The sequence below is a fragment of the Stomoxys calcitrans genome, chromosome 1, assembly GCF_963082655.1.
Source record: "Stomoxys calcitrans chromosome 1, idStoCalc2.1, whole genome shotgun sequence".
In the NCBI taxonomy this organism is placed as follows: Eukaryota; Metazoa; Arthropoda; class Insecta; order Diptera; family Muscidae; genus Stomoxys; species Stomoxys calcitrans.
In genome coordinates this window covers 220,856,810-220,872,899 of record NC_081552.1, presented here as the reverse complement: position 1 = coordinate 220,872,899, position 16,090 = coordinate 220,856,810, and the positions used below count along the sequence as shown (strand labels likewise).

At 41.7% G+C, this 16,090-nt stretch overlaps 2 protein-coding genes across 6 annotated transcripts in view; one reads left to right on the top strand and one right to left on the bottom strand.

Moving 5' to 3' along the window:
- Positions 1-5,234, bottom strand: part of LOC106091329 (protein giant-lens) — a 92,376-nt gene extending 87,142 nt beyond the window's left edge. Inside the window, exon 1 of one of the 5 annotated variants that reach the window (XM_059360516.1) lies at positions 3,768-5,234. The gene's annotated coding sequence lies outside the window, so the exon portion shown is untranslated. The remainder of the gene's footprint in view (positions 1-3,767) is intronic. The other 4 variants (XM_059360519.1, XM_059360517.1, XM_059360520.1 and 1 more) reach the window with 4 other exon arrangements.
- Positions 1-16,090, top strand: part of LOC106084671 (elongation factor-like GTPase 1) — a 605,724-nt gene that overhangs the window by 514,743 nt on the left and 74,891 nt on the right. The gene's annotated exons all lie outside the window — the stretch shown is intronic.

Genomic DNA, 16,090 nt, shown 5'->3' with positions numbered 1-16,090 from the left:
TGGCACAGTAATTTCTATCAAAATAAGGCTCAGGTAGGGTGAAATCCACACTACCTACAATTTGGGTAGCCATAATTTCCAGAGGTATAAGGTGTACCATTGAATGCATCAGACGGTGTCGTCCTCAGTGCTGCTGTGATGCACAAACAAACCATCCTTTGGATCTGGCTAAGTATTGAACAATAGGTGGACTTTTGAAGCGCCGTCCACCAGACCACAACACCATATAGCACGCGGAGCAAAGATGTCCTCTCTTCGATATGAGCCCAAAGCCCACCTGGTCGTTTAGTTTGGAACCATCCGTATAGAAGTCTATGCAACTTCTGTTACCAGGGATATCGTAGGTCCAATCGGTTCTATCAGGAATATTTGTACAGTAATTTTTATCAAAAAGCAGCTCAGTTAGGGTGTAATCCACAATGCCTGGAACATCCGCTATTGTATTAAGGATAACACAGTGTCCGTAGCCGCCACCTAACCAAAGAGAAAGCTTCCTTAGCCGCACAGCAGTGGCCGCAGCAATTTGTCTAGCCACAATGTCCAGAGGCATAAGATGTAGCATTACATTCAGTGCATCAGATGGTGTCGTCCTCAGTGCTGCTGTGATGCACAAACAAGCCAGCGATATAGGGTAGGGGTTATACTAATCTAGTCATTTCGTTTGCAACAACTTCAAATATTCGACTAAGACCCCATAAAGTATATAAACCATTGGTCTTCTCGACATTCTGAGTCGATTTAGCCATGTCCATCCGTTCGTCTGTCGAAATCACCATAGAGGTAAAACGCGAAAGGCTAGCCGCTTAAAACTTTGCACAGATACTTAATATCGATGTTGGTCATTGGGGATTGCAAATGGGCCATATCGGTTCATATTTAGATATAGCTCCCATATAAACCGATCTTCCGATTTAACTTCTTGAGTACTTACACGCCGCAATTTTTGTCCGATTTGGCTAAAATTTTGTATGAAGTGTTCTGTAATAACTTCCAACAACGGTCCGCTCCAAAACGGTCTATAACCTGATATAACTCCCATATAAACCGATATCCCGATTTGACTTCTTGAGCCCCTGGAAGCCGTAATTTTTTTCCGATGTCGATTTGGAGACTAACTTTGACCGAAATGAGTATTTTTGGGATTTTTGCAGAAAAATTCGGGCAGAATTTAGTTTTAGTGGTTTAAAGACACCTTTATCTGCAAAAATCAAAAAGATATATAAAAATATCTCAATGTTTTTTACTTAGATTTTTTTTCAAAGAAAAAAACTTGTAGGGACTTTTGAGCTCAATCCAGCAAAATTTTTAAAAGCAGACCACAAATGAAGATTTGGCAGCCCAAACAATTTTGTCGACTTTTTGAACCACTAGAGGGCGCCATTCTTAATCGATTTGGCTGAAATTTTGCATGAGCTGTTTTGTTATGATTTCCAACAACTGTGTTCGGTATGTTTGAAATCAGTCAATAACCAGATATAGCTGTCATATAAACCAATCTAGGGTCTTGAATTCTTGAACCTCTAGAGGGCGCAATTCCTATCCGATTTGGCTGAAATTTAGCATGAAGTGTTCAGTTATGACTAACAACTAATATACTTAGTATAGATCAAATCGGTCCATAACCTGATTTAGCTGCCATATAAACCCATCTTGAATGTGGAATTCTTGAGTCACTAGAGGGCGCAATTCTTATCCGATTTGGCTGAAATTTTGCATGAGGTTTTTTGTTAGGATTTCCAACAACTGTGCCAAATGTGTTTCAAATCGCAACATTACCTGATATAGCTGTCATAAAAACAGATCTGGGATCTTGACTTCTTAAGCCACTAGAGGTCGCAATTATTATCCGATTTGGCTGAGGCCACCGTAGCGCAGAGATGTTCGCCTATGACGCTGAACGCATGGGTTAAAATCCTGGCGAGACCATCAGAAAATATTTTCAGCGGTGGCGTTCCCCTCCTAATGCTGGCCACGTTTGTAAGGTAATATGCCATATAAAACTTCCCTCCAAAGAGGTGTTGCACTGCGGCACGCCATTCGGACTTGGCTATAGAAAGGAGGCCCCTTATCATTGAGCTTAAACTTGAATCGGACTGCACTCACTGATAGGTGTGAAGTTTGCCCCTGTTCCTTAGTGGATGGAGTTCATGGGCAAACGTTGCAATTTTTGATTGAAATTTTGTCCAACAGCTTCTCCCATGACAGTAAAGATACGTGTCAAATATAGTTTGAATCGGTCTATGGCCTAATACAGCTTCCATATAAACCGATTTCCCTATTTTACCTCTTGAGCCTGTAAAGGACGCAATTTTTCGAATTGGCTGAAATTTTACATAATGACATCTGCTATGGTGTCCAACATTCAATTCGATTATGGTCCGAATCGGACCATAACTTGATATAGCTCAAATAGCATAGCAATTATTTTCTTTAATCATTTGTTGGCCTAAAAAGAGATACCGGGAAAAGAGTTCGACAAATGCGATCCCTGATGGAGGGTATATAAGATTCGGCCCGGCTGATCTTATACCGCTTTTACTTGTTATCATTCATATCTTAGGAGCTCTACCAATTCTCTCATGTTCAATCCCATGGCAGCCGGTTGTATGTACCGGATTGACCCGATGAATTCCTTCATCGGCAAGGGCTGCCGCTTCAGTGTACCACACACTGCTACTACAACAACAACAACCAATGTTGTTGGCTCTTGGCCTTAAGAATTTGATCGATGTTTATACGCGACCACATCAAGAAATTTGCTTATATATATGGAGTTCTACTAAAAGTACTCTACTGATATTTTTGGCCGTTGGTTCAAAGATTTTATTTCTGGACCTGTGCCTTATGTTTAGATTCGGCCTAATGTTCGAACTCGGCTACACATAGAAGTTACTCCATTCCTAAGCAGCTCTACTGATATTTTTGGCCGTTGGTTCAAAGATTTTATTTCTGGACCTGTGCCTTATGTTTAGATTCGGCCTAATGTTCGCACTCGGCTACACATAAAAGTCACTCCATTCCTAAGCAGCTCTACAGATATTTTCGGCCTTTGGTTCAGATTCGGCTATACAAAGAAGTTCTCTGATATATTAGCATCTCAACCAAAAGTGTTGGTTTTTGGCCAACAGATATCGATTCTGAACCTCTTCTTGCCGTTCAAACTAGGCTATACAAAGTAGTGGTTTTATATCTTAGCAGCTCTACCAAAACTGTTGGCCCTTAGCCTAAGTATTCCTATTATAGGCCACTGCCCACCGTTCAAACTAGGCTACACAACAAGGGTTTCTCATATCTTTACAGCCTCACCGAATTTGAAAGCTTTTGCCCCAAAGATTCCGATTTTGATCACTACCCGCCATTCAGACTCAACTACACAAAGAAAATTCTCTCATATCTAAGTGGCTTTCCCGAAATTGTTTGCTTGTGGGCCAAGCATTCTGATTCTCTGGGCCACTGTCCGCCTTTCATACTCGGCAACAAAAATCAATTCCGTTAAAAAATCCTAAGTGGGGTGTGGTGTTATTCTTTGAAGAAAAGTTTTCAAGAAGGTTTCACTTAAAAAAAAATTAACTTTGAAGGTAAAATTGTTGTTTTAAATCTGTTTTAATTTTTTTTTATTTAATTTTCGCCATTTTACAATCAAATTTCTGTGATTTTCCTTGATTTTTTTTTTAATTTTTTTCTTATTTTTTTCCTCAATTTTCTCATGCTTTTTGATACTTGTTTGTTGTTGTTTTTGTTTGGTTTTTTTTTCTGTCGAATCTCACATATTTTCACTTTAAGCTGGTTTCTGAAGTTTTCAACAACTCTTGGTTGTTGTTGCTGTTGTGGTTTATTATTGTTGTAGTCGATTCGTTACATTTGGTTTTCGATTTGATTCGATTCATGAAAATTCCACAAATACTCGAACTCACATTTGTACTCCCCACCAACACCACCATCACCACTACTACCAACGACAACTTGTTTGATGAAGTTTAGGTTTGTGTAGTTGTTGTTGTTGTAAATCCATCAAAATATGTAGTTGTTTTTGTTTAGTTCGTAAATTCATTGATGCTGATCTGTGTGTGGTGATTGCCTGCCTGTGACAGAGGGGAAGCTGGGGTAATGGTAGGCTCTGCCAAATACCTAACTAAAGCTTGTTGTCGTCGTTGCCACAACTTTGTTTTGTGTTTTGTGTTTTTTTTTTTTGGTTTTCAGATCGACGTCTTATTTATGTATGTTTCTTCGTTCGACGTTTTTGCGGCTTCTCTCACTGGCCTTTGTTGTTGTACTGGAGGGTATTTTGTTAACAAATTCATTCATAAAACCAAATTCATTCATTCATTAAAACACAGCGTAAAAGTCGCTGAGTCTTCGCTGTTTTGTGAGGCTTTTTTTCGCTTTGCATTTCAAACATATTTGCGCTGAGCGCGCGCACTCAATTACACCAGTTTAACTCTCTCTCTATCTCTCTTTCTTTCTCTGTCTGCGAGAGGTAGGTGGAGGAGAGACCCAATCAATTGCTAGTGCTGTATGGGTGTGGGCCAACTACAGGGCCTAGCCGCCGAGCCACCTTTGAGAGTTTGCTGAATTGCTACGAGTGCGCCGCTAGTATTTTGCGATATAAGAGCGCGAACGTGCAAAGCAGCCAAGTAGTCAAACCAAACCAAACAGGCAAAAAAAAAAAAACAAAACGACAACAACAGCAACACAAAAAAATACCACTCTAGTGTTTATTCTAAACGACGACAATATTGTTTGGCTTCAAAATTCACATTTACAATTCGTTTTATTTTTTTAATTTGTTGTTTAAATATTTACATTCTTGAATTTCTGCCCCTTGTGTTTGCCTTTTGGTTTTCTTTATGATTTTTGTAATTTTTTTTATTTTTTGGTTTAATTTTGCCAATATTTACATTTGATTTTTATGGGCTTATAATTTTTTTTTTTCATTATTATCTTAGATAAACAACGCGCGGTAATAAACACCAAAATCAATGAAAATTAATTGAGCTCGATGGGAGGCTACGCGCGTTGTGAGACGTACACTCGTCGGTCGATTCGCGTTATGGGGAAAAAATAAAGCGCGATTGATAAACGTAAGAAAACTGCATACAATACAAACAAGCTACAAAAAAAAAACACGTCTTACATTTACGGGGGCAACACGTTTTTCCGTTAAACAAAAATCTTTTTTTTTGTTTTGTTTACTGTTTACTGATGGTTTTTACTACCAACTCATGTGACGTTACTTTTCAAACTGATCGCATCAACTGAAATGTATTGAAATTTTTACACAGTACAAACAAGTTGTTTATGTCACACACATACACACACACAAGCGCAGAAATCTGCTCTCTTCCAGATATCCATGCTCTCCCAGAAACACTCTCCATCAAGTGTGTGTGTTATATTTTTATGGAAAAACTTGAATGGAAACCAATACCATCGAATATCGATTATTTGTGATAGCGTAGGTACATGTGTATGTATGGCTGTATGTTTCGATAGGTTTCTCACCTGTTCGCTCTCTGCAGCAGTTGTTCTTGTTCTCTCTTGCCCTTTGATATATTTGCAGCTCACAAAGTGTGTAAAGTGCTATGGTTGGTTATTGGGTTTAACTCTCAGTTGCTTCCACTTCCACTCTGGGATATGAATGGACCATATGTGTGTATGGGTTATGTGTGTGTGTGTGGTGTGTGTGTGTAACAAAATATCTGATAGATAAAAAATGTATGTTTTGAAGCACCAATTTTTAAAGTTGCATTATTAGTGTTGCCATTGTGCACATCATATTTTGCATATGCGGCATTTTTATGCCATGTCCCAATTAAAATGGTATTTATTTTTCTCAAGTTCAACATGTCTGTCATTGCTCTTTTACTTGAATGAATATTTGTTATAGTTTTCCATTAACACAAATAGAACAAGTAAAAGCGTGCTAAGTTCGGCCGGGCCGAATCTTATATACCCTTCACCATGGATCGCATTTGACAAGTTCTTTGAATGAGTTGAAAAACTCAGAAAAATAACAGTCATAGAAAAACATCACCACCAAAATTTTAGGCAAATTGAGTAATAATTTCGCCCTCCAGAGGCTCAAAAAGTCCAACTGAGAGATCGGTTTATGTGGGTGCTCTATCAGTTTTTATACCGATTTAGACCATACTTGGAACAGTTGTTGGAACTCATACCAAAATGCAAATTTTACCCATGAACATTCCACTAAGGAACATGGGAAAACTTCTCACATATCAATGAGTGCAGTCCGATTCAAGTTTATGCTTAATGATAAGGGGCCTCCTTTTTATAGCCGAGTCCGAACGGCGTGCCGCAGTGCGACACCTCTTTGGAGAGAAGTTTTACATGGCATAGTACCTCACAAATGTTGCCAGCATTGGGAGGGGAAAACCACCGCTGAAAAAGTTTTTCTCATGGTCTCGCCATGTTTCGAACCCAGGCGTTCAGCGTCATAGGCGGACATGCTAACCACTGCGCTACGGTGGCCTCCATACCAAAATGGCATATGCAAAATTTCAACCATATGGGATTAGAACTTCGCCCTCTAGAAGCCCAAGAAGTCTAATCGGGAGATCAGTTTATGTGGCGGCTATATCAGGAAATGGACTGATTTCGACCATACTTGACACAGTTATTGGAAGTCATACCACAACACTTCACGCAAATTTTCAGTCAAAGCGATTTAGAATTGCGCTCTCTAGAAGCTCTGGAAGTCAAGACCCAAGAACGGTTTCTATGGTAGTAATATCAGGTTTTATACCGATTTAGACAATACTTGGAACAGTTGTTGGAAGTTTTACCAAAATGACATATGCAAAATTTTAACCAAATCGGGAGATTGGTTTATATGGCGGCTATATCAGGATATGGACTGATTGAGCCCATATTTGACACGGTCGTTGGAAGTCAAAATAAAACACTTTATGCAAAATTTCGGCCCAATCGGATAAGAATTGCGGCTTCTAGAGGCTCAGTAAGTCTAATCGGGAGGTAGGTTTATATGGCGGCTATATCAGGTTATGGGCTGATTTAGACTTTACATGTCACAGTTGTTGGAAGTCATACCACAACACTTCATGCAAATTTTCAGCCAAAGCGGATAAGAGTTGCGTCCTCAAGAAGCTCTGGAAGTCAAGACCCAAGGTCGGTTTCTATGGCAGCTAAATCAGGTTATGGACCGATATGAACCGTACTAAGCATAATTATTGAATGTCATACCAAACCAAAATGTGCAAAATTTTATCCAAATCGGATGAGAATTGCGCCCTCTAGAGGCCCAAGAAGTCAAATCGGGAGATCGGTATATATGGCGGCTTTATCAGGTTATAAACTGATTTAGACTATACTAAGCACAGTTGTTGTGAGTCGTACCACAAACCACGTGTAAAATTTCAGACAAATCTGATAAGCTCTAGAAGTCAAGCTCTAGAAGTCAAGATCCATGGTCGGTTTATATGGCGGCTATATCAGGTTATCAACCGATTAAGACCATACTTGGCACAGTTATTGGAAGTGATACCAAAACACCATGTTAACAATTTAAGCCAAATCGGATAAGAATTGCGCCCTCTAGAAGCTCAAGAAGTTAAGAACCTAGATCGAGTATATGGCAGCTATATCAAAACATGGACCGATTGGCCCCTTCTATGGGGGCGGATTTTTTTTAGACTTTAGAACTGTACAGTCTTTCATTCAGATGTCTGTGCCATTACAGTAATCGCAAGAGAAATTCTGGCGAGGGATTTACCGCACTCAAAACTCAGGATTTGTGTGGACAAAATGGCGGCACTCAAGGCCTTGGGGTCGAGGATGGTGAGGTCGAGGATGGTGAGGTCAAGATGCATGGAGGATTGTTTGAAATGTCTGGATAGGCTCCGGGTCCACGATGTGACGCTGACATGGGCTCCTGGACATGAGGGGATTCCAGGAAATTAGAGGGCGTACCAGCACTGGTCTTACCTACGTGCCATTTGTCTAGCTACTGCACACAGAAGAGGAGATGGCCAGAGAGGCGTCGCTGGCCAGATGGGACTCGGTAGATGGTTGCCGGACTGCTAGCATGCTCTGACCAGTCATCGAGCGGAGGCGGACGAGGGAGTTGCTGGCATTCGATGGAAAGTCCATGAGTACCTTAACAGGGGGCATAACCGGGTACTGTGCCATAGGTCACATGGCGGCGTTCATGGGAATACCGCACAATGACTTCTGCAGGAGTTGCTTCAATGGGAAGAAGACTATCGAGCACTTGCTGTGTTCTTGTCCGGGTCTGCAGGGACATAGGCAGTCCTTTCTGGGGATCCGTTTCTTCTTAGATCTGGGTAAACTTGCGAAAGTACAGGATGGTTCCGACGGGGGGTGTCATAAGCTCCGGCGTGTATAACTTCTAGTCCGAGGTCTAAAATCTTCTTTCTCTTCCCTTTCCTTCTAGGGTACCACAATGGGCCAAACTGGCCTCCGAGTGAACTCACCTACGGTGGGCAACCCACTCAACCTTACCTTACTTAAATTTAAAACTTGAATGGGGATATACCATGATCATATTTGTCCGTGATTCGAAAAAGAATAGATGTTGGGGATCATAATGGACATCTTCGTGCTAAAGGTCAGCCACATGGGATAAGAATTGCGCCTTCTACAGAAGCTGCTATATGGGTTTGTGGCCACACTAAGTGTTCCAGGGCAATCCGACATTTCCATTGGAAAATTTGACATTTTCTAGGATAATCGTACTCAGAAAGTTTTGAAACACAACCATCATTTGTGTTGTATTACAGTGATTTGAAAAAATAAATTTTGCAAAAAAAAAGTGGAATTAAATCGTGAACATACAACCATTTTTCACAACTTTCGACTTGGATCGTTTGGGTGCCAGGACGTAGTGGTGTAAAGAGGAATGAAAGATCAGACGATTTGGCAGTGAAGGCCAGAGGATTATCGTCAATAAACTTTGTTAACCCAAATCCTTTCGGGTCGACGCAGTGCGAGTTGAGGGCGTGGTCGACGAACGCTAGAACGATGAACATGTAACACTGTGGAACATCGAAACGGTCGGTAGGACGGCGAAAATCCTATGTTGTTATCAGGATCGTGCGAAGACAAAGCTATTACTTAAAGGAAGTAAGAAGGAGATCAGTATAGCTTTCGGCGTCTTAACGGGACATATAGGACTATGAGCTCACTTACGCAAAGTCGGTGCGGCAAGTGTTGGCATGTGTAAGACATATGGGGAAGATGATGAGACGTTGGAGCGTTTGTTATGTCATTGCCCGGCTTTCGCGTTTAACAGACGCCGGCACTTAGGTGGGGACACAATACCACACATGAATCAACCTAGGGGAGTTTAATTGATTGGGTGCAAAATTGCTTAACAGTGTTCTGCTAACCAAGGACTGTTAAGTCAGTGGTTTGTGTCTTTACTAATTAAATTCGAAATTTATCTTCACTTACATTGAGAAATAGCAGGTAAAGGTGACATTGACAGGTCAATGGGGCAAAGAACTGTGAAATTTGAGTAAAAGCCTCTTATAAAGGTATCGCCAGATTTTAGGCATTTCGAAGTTTTAGCCACTCAATCAATTTGGCAGCAAGTTGTTCGATCTTGCTAAAATAACTCATAATTCTAAACTTTTACCCTCTGTTTCAATTACTTAACTTTGGCAACTCTGACTTGCTTGAGTTGGTTAAGAACGCATCGTACTTATGAATGGAATGAAGCATTTGACATTTACAGCATCTTGTATGAATTTGTCTTATCCATTCACTCTCCAAAGGCCACTTATCTACATGAGATATTTCCATTCTCTCTCTGTCTCTCTCAGAGAACACACACACACATACAACTTTAAAGATAGTTTACTCTCTGAAATGACTTTGTATGAGTTAAGGTTGTTGTTGGATGTAAGGCAGCTTCAGGTGTTTTTTCTTTAATTTCTTCATGGTACTCCTGCCTATAAATCAGTGTAAATCTGTGTCGGTATATGTGTGTGAATGTTTGTTTGTGTCTCCTTTGCCGTTGCCACATCTGTGTATTTGTATGGTTACCTGTACGTCTGTCTGTCTGTCTGTCTCTTCTAAAGTCTGTAGTCTTCACAGATGTTGCTGATGAAATGGACGACTGTCTGACCGGTCACTTGTATGCCATGCTTCCTCTTTACCTAATTGTTGATGCTGTTGTTGTTGTTGGCGGCGACCAATGAAGCTGCGACTGCCTTTGTGTTGTGGTTGCAGCAGCCGCGCTGTCATTGTCGTGATATTAAGCCAAGATTTATCGATCATCACTGTAAATCTTCATTCTTAACGGATTTTTGAAATTAGCATTTAACCAAAAAATAAGGAGAAAAAAAAAACACTTTGCACACACAATTCTATACAGAGGAAAAACAAAAGAGCATAGCTTACGAAACACCACAGCAGTCACAAATTCAATCTTGGTTTTAGTCGAAAGGAAACCACGGATTATATTTCAATGCCAATTAAAACCAAGAAACAATTAGTGTTTGAAATCTGGTATTAGTCAAACTTAAGACGAAATCATTTGCAATGCCATACAGTTTTTCTAACAGATTCACTTTTAGGTTTTCTTTTTCAGATGGTAATTTTTTCTGTTGAAATCCAAAGATGAAAATCTCTTAATAAATGTCATTGCCATATTATTTACCTTATGGAAATGTGTTCTATGTAGCCTATATTCCGAGATAGGATTCTAAATGAAAAATCTAATTTTTTCTAGGTTAAAATCAAATATCAGATATGAAATAAACAAGTAAATAGGCTTTAAGTTCGGGCGGACCGAACTTTGGATACCCACCACCTCGTGTAAACCACCTTTCGTCATAGTCTGGTGAAAAATGCATGTGCCCCCATAGCAGCTATATCGAAATATGGTCCGATTTGGATCAAATTCGGCACGGAAATTGAGTGGTCTAATAAGTACCAGTCATTTTGTAGAACAGAATCTTAAATCGAGAGATCGGTCTATATGACAGCTATATCGAAATCTGCACCGATCTGAGCCAAATTGAAAAAGAATGTCGACGGGCCAAACACAACTCGCTGTCCCAAATTTCGGCGACATCAGACAATTAGTGCGCCTTTTATGGGCCCAAAACCTTTAATCGAGAGTTCGGTCTATATGTCAGCTATATCCAAATCTAGACCGAACTATGCCATATTGCAGAAGTATGACGAGGGGCTTAACTTAACTCACTGTCCCAAATTTCGGCAAAATCAGACGATAAATGTGCCTTTTATGGACCCAAAACCTTATATCGAGAGATCGGTCTACATGGCAGCTATATCCAAATCTGAACCAATCTGAGCCAAATTGAAGAGGGCTGTGGAAGGGCCTAACACAACTCGCTGTCCCAAATTTCGGCGACATCGGACAATAAATGCGCCTTTTATGGGCCCAAAACCTTAAATCGAGAGATCGGTCTATATGGCAGCTATATCCAAATCTGGACCGATCAGGGCCAAATTGAAGAAGGTTGTTGACTGGCCTAACACAACTCCCTCTCCCAAATTTCAGCAAAATCGGATGTGGCTTTTATGGACCTAAGACCCTAAAGTGGCGGATCGGTTTATATGGGGGCTATATCAAGATATAGTCCGGTATATCCAATCTTCCTGTCTGTGGACAAAAAACGAATCTGTGCAAAGTTTCAGCTCATTATCTCTATTTTCAAAGTCTGTAGAGTGATTTAAACACACGGAAACAGACAGACGGACCAACAACTGTGCCAAGTACGGTCCAAATCGGCCAATAACCTGGTATAGCTCCCAAATAAACCTATGTCCAGATTTGACTTCTTGGGTTCTAACAAGTCGCAATTTTTGACCTTTGGCTAAAAATTTGCATGTAGTGATCTGTTATGACTTTCAACAACTGTTCCAAATATGATCCAAATCGGTCTAGAACCTGATATAGCTTCCGTACAAACCGATCTCCCGATTTGACTACTGCAGCCCCTGTAAGCAGCAATTGTTATCCGATTTGGCTGAAATTATGGACGTAGTGTCCTGTTATGACCTCCAACAATCGTGCCAAATACTATCCAAATCGATCAATTACCTGATGTAGCTCCTATATAAACCGATCTTCCGATTAGTCTCCTAGAAGCTTCAATTATTGTCTGCATTGGCAAAAATATTGTACGTCAACTGCAACTAAGTTCGCTTGTGTAAGATTTTAGTAGAATCCATGGTGGTGGGTTCCCAAGATTCGGCCTGGCCGAACTTAGCACATTCTTACTTAGGTTAGGTTGAAAAGAGGGTGTAGATATTAATCCACCCCATGCCACATACACCTAAGCCAGCAATCGGCTTGTTGTGCACTCTAAACACTATAAAGTAACCTCTAAAATTTTAAGTTCGGAATTCCGTGCTGCTTACAAAATCCTTAATTGTGATCAATACCACCTCTTTAAGTTGGTTCATGTTGTTGTTGTTGTAGCAGTGTGTTGTACACTGAGGCGTTGGTTGGTTCATGTCAGGTATAGTGTCTCCACCTAAGTCCCGGTATCTGTTAGATGCGAAAGTCGGGCAATGTGTAAGAAAATGCTCCAACGTCTCATCATCTTCCCCACATGCACTACACATGCCATCACTTGCAGCACCGATTTTTCATAAGTGAGCTCCTAGTCCTATGTGTCCCGTTATGATACCGATAGCTATACTGACCTCCTTCTTACTTCCTTTCAGTAATAGCCTCTTCTTCTCACAATCTGGATCCCCCCATAGGATTTTCAACGTCCTACCTACCGTTTCGCTGTTCACAATGTTGCATGCGCATTCGTCGCCCACTCCCTTAACTTGGACTGCGTCCACCCGAAAGACTTGGGGTTAACCAAGTTTATTGACGGCAGTCCTCTGGCCTTCACCGCCAAATAATCTGCCCTTTCATTCCCCCTTACTCCGTTATGGCCCGGCAACCAAACGATGTGGATCGTGTCATCCTCAGAGAAGGCGTTAATCTCCTTCTTACACTGCAAGACTGTTCGTAACCTTACCGTCCTGGTTGTTATTGCCCTTAAGCATTTTTACTGTCTGTAAAAATGTTCACACTCTTCGTCCTCGCGTTAGCACCACACCACTTCACACATTCCGTGATCGCCCGGATCTCCGCCTGCAGGACCGTATAATGGTCAGGCAGTCTTCAACAGATCACAGTCCCTGGCTTCTCAATGTAGACCCCCAGGCCTACTCTGTCCTCTAGCTTTGATCCATTCGTGTAACATGAACTTCCAGATGGCAACACTAGGGTTCCGTCATTCCAAGACTGTGCCGATGGCAGCAGTGCCTCGCACTCGACTTCAAGGTTCATCTCAGGTATCCGATCGGAATAGTCTCCCCTTACTTCAAGGTTTCCTATCGTAGCCTCGATTATACCACGATCTTATGAGCTGTTCCCACCCTTGATCCATTCTCTCATCACCTTAAGTCTCATAGCCGCAGTGGCTGCCTCACACTTAATCTGTATGTCAATGGGTCCCATATCAAGAAAAGTCTCCAGTGCCCTAGTGGGCTTGGTACTCATCGTTCCGCCTATGCCAAGACAACATGTTCTCTGAACCTCTTGTATGGTCCTTATGTTGCACTTTTCTCCCATAGCAGTCCACCAAACTACTGAGGCGTAAGTTAGTATTGGTCTAATCACGCTCCTGTAGAGCCAGTGAAATATCCTCGTACTAAGGCCCCATTTCGAGCCTACGGCCCGTCTACATAGTGCCCAACACCTATGAGTCTTCTCAGTACGTTCGTGAATGTGACACTACCAATTCAGTTTCCTGTCCAAGATCACTGTTCAATCACTGTTCCTGTCCAAGATCACAGTGGCTGCCTCACACTTAATCTGTATGTCAATGGGTCTCATATCAAGAAAAGTCTCCAGTGTCCTAGTGGGCGTGGTAATCACCGCTCCGCCTATGCCAAAACAACATTTCCTCTGAACCTCTTGTATGGTCCTTATGTTGCACATTTCCCCCATAGCAGTCCACAAAACTACTGAGACGTAAGTGGGTATTGGTCTTATCACGCTCCTGTAGATGCCAGTGGACTATCCTCAGATTCAGGCCCCATTTCGAGACTACGGCCCGTCGACGCTCGGGAATGTGACACTACCAATTCAGTTTCCTGTCCAAGATCACTCCTAAATATTCGACCTTGTCTGATATCAAAATCGTCTTATTGCGGAATCGTGGTGCATTAAATTGGCCCACCTTTGTCTTCCTCGTGAATGGATCTTCAGTCTTCTCTGGGTTAACATTGAGGCCTCTGGGTCTAGCCCAGTCATATACCATATGTAAGACCCTTTTGGTCCTTCGGCATAGCTCGTTTGGATCCTTACCTCTGAGAAGTATTATAACATCGTTTGCGTAGCAGGCGGGTTCGAATCCTTCCTCAGTCAGCATCCGTAATAGGTCATTTATGGTGGTCACCTATAGGAGTGGAGATAAAATGCCCCCCCCTGTGGCGTGCCTTGTGCCACTCTCGCCCTTATATTTGTGCCATGGGACACACAATTTATTCACCTGTTCCTAAGCATATAGGTTATCCAGTCTCTAAGGACCGGGACCACTCTTTTCTGGTATAAGGATTGTATCAGTGTGTCGGTCCGCACTTTGTTAAAAGCCCCCTCGATGTTAATGCATACCGCCAGGGTGTACATTTTGGCATCGAAGGATTCTTCTATTTTATGCAGAACCTCTTGCAGGGCCGTCTTCAGCAACCTTCCCTAGACATAGGCTTGCTGTTTGTATTTGAGCAGTTGGCTGGATGCCCTGTTCTTTATCATGGTGTCCACAATACGTTCCATGGTTTTGAGTAGAAAGGACGTAAGGCTTAAGGGTCTGTAGGCCTTTGGTGTCGCATAACTTGCCTAGCCGGGCTTGGGTATACCTACCACCCTTGCCTTCTGCCAGGCTTTCGGAGTATATGCAAGTCCTAGGCACGCTGTGAAAATGTTGGCCAGATAAGGCGCCAGATAGTCTGCCTGTTTTTGTATTAACGCCGGAAATATTCCATCAGGTCCGGGTGACTTAAATGGTTTGAAGCTCCTCCAGGATTCCTTCTGCATAAATTCCGTAATTGTAAACCTTCGATCAACGTCATAATTCCAAGATTCCGGTGTCTTCGTGAGTCCCGTCGTATTCTGAGTAAAATGGGTTTTCATCAAAAGCCTCAACATGTCCTCCGTTGTCCCTGCTCTCACTTCCATGACGTCTATTAAAGTTTCAGTTCGGACATGGGGTTTAGAGAGAAACTTTTTTATCTTGGCGGTGTCATTAACGTTATCGACCTGTTCGCAGAAAAGCTTCCAGGAGGCACGATTTGCCGCTCTGGTAAAAAAAATGCAAATGCAAATTTTGCCCATGAACATTCCAATAAGGAACAGGGGCAAACTTCTCACATATCAATGAGTGCAGTCCGATTCAAGTTTTAAGCTCAATGATAAGGGGCCTCCTTTTAAAAGCCGAGTCCGAACGGCGTGCCGCAGTGCGACACCTCTTTGGAGAGAAGTTTTACATAGCATAGTACCTCACAAATGTTGCCAGCATTAGGAGGGGAAAACCACCACTGAAAATTTTTATGGGCGGACATGCTAACCTCTGCGCTACGATGGCCTCCAATCCTCTTTCCCAATATTGCAAATCTCCCCGGTCATCCAGGGTTTTTCTTGGGCTGATTTCCTTTCCCGAAGAGCAGAACTATCTTCGAAGGATCCCACCGCTGCAGTCGTAATCCTTGTTGACATTTCCGTCAATGCCTTCTATGCTTGGACAATCTCACGTACTTCCCACTTTGGCATTGCTGCTTTAAATGCATAACCACTTTAATGTAGTTTTATGATATACAAATCCTTGATGGAATTTCAAATAATTATCTCTCCTTAAGATTTTATTTTTGTTTAAAGTCTGAAAACTCAAATAAAACTCGGTTTTTAATTTTGCAAAATGAATGCAATATGATACGAAATAAATGTAAGGAACATAAAATAATCTTCCTTTCAGGCAGTAGTATAAGGGCTTCATATGGGAAGGACGGACATGTTGGACCAGCCATAGTGCTCCAAAGAACAAATAAAAGATTG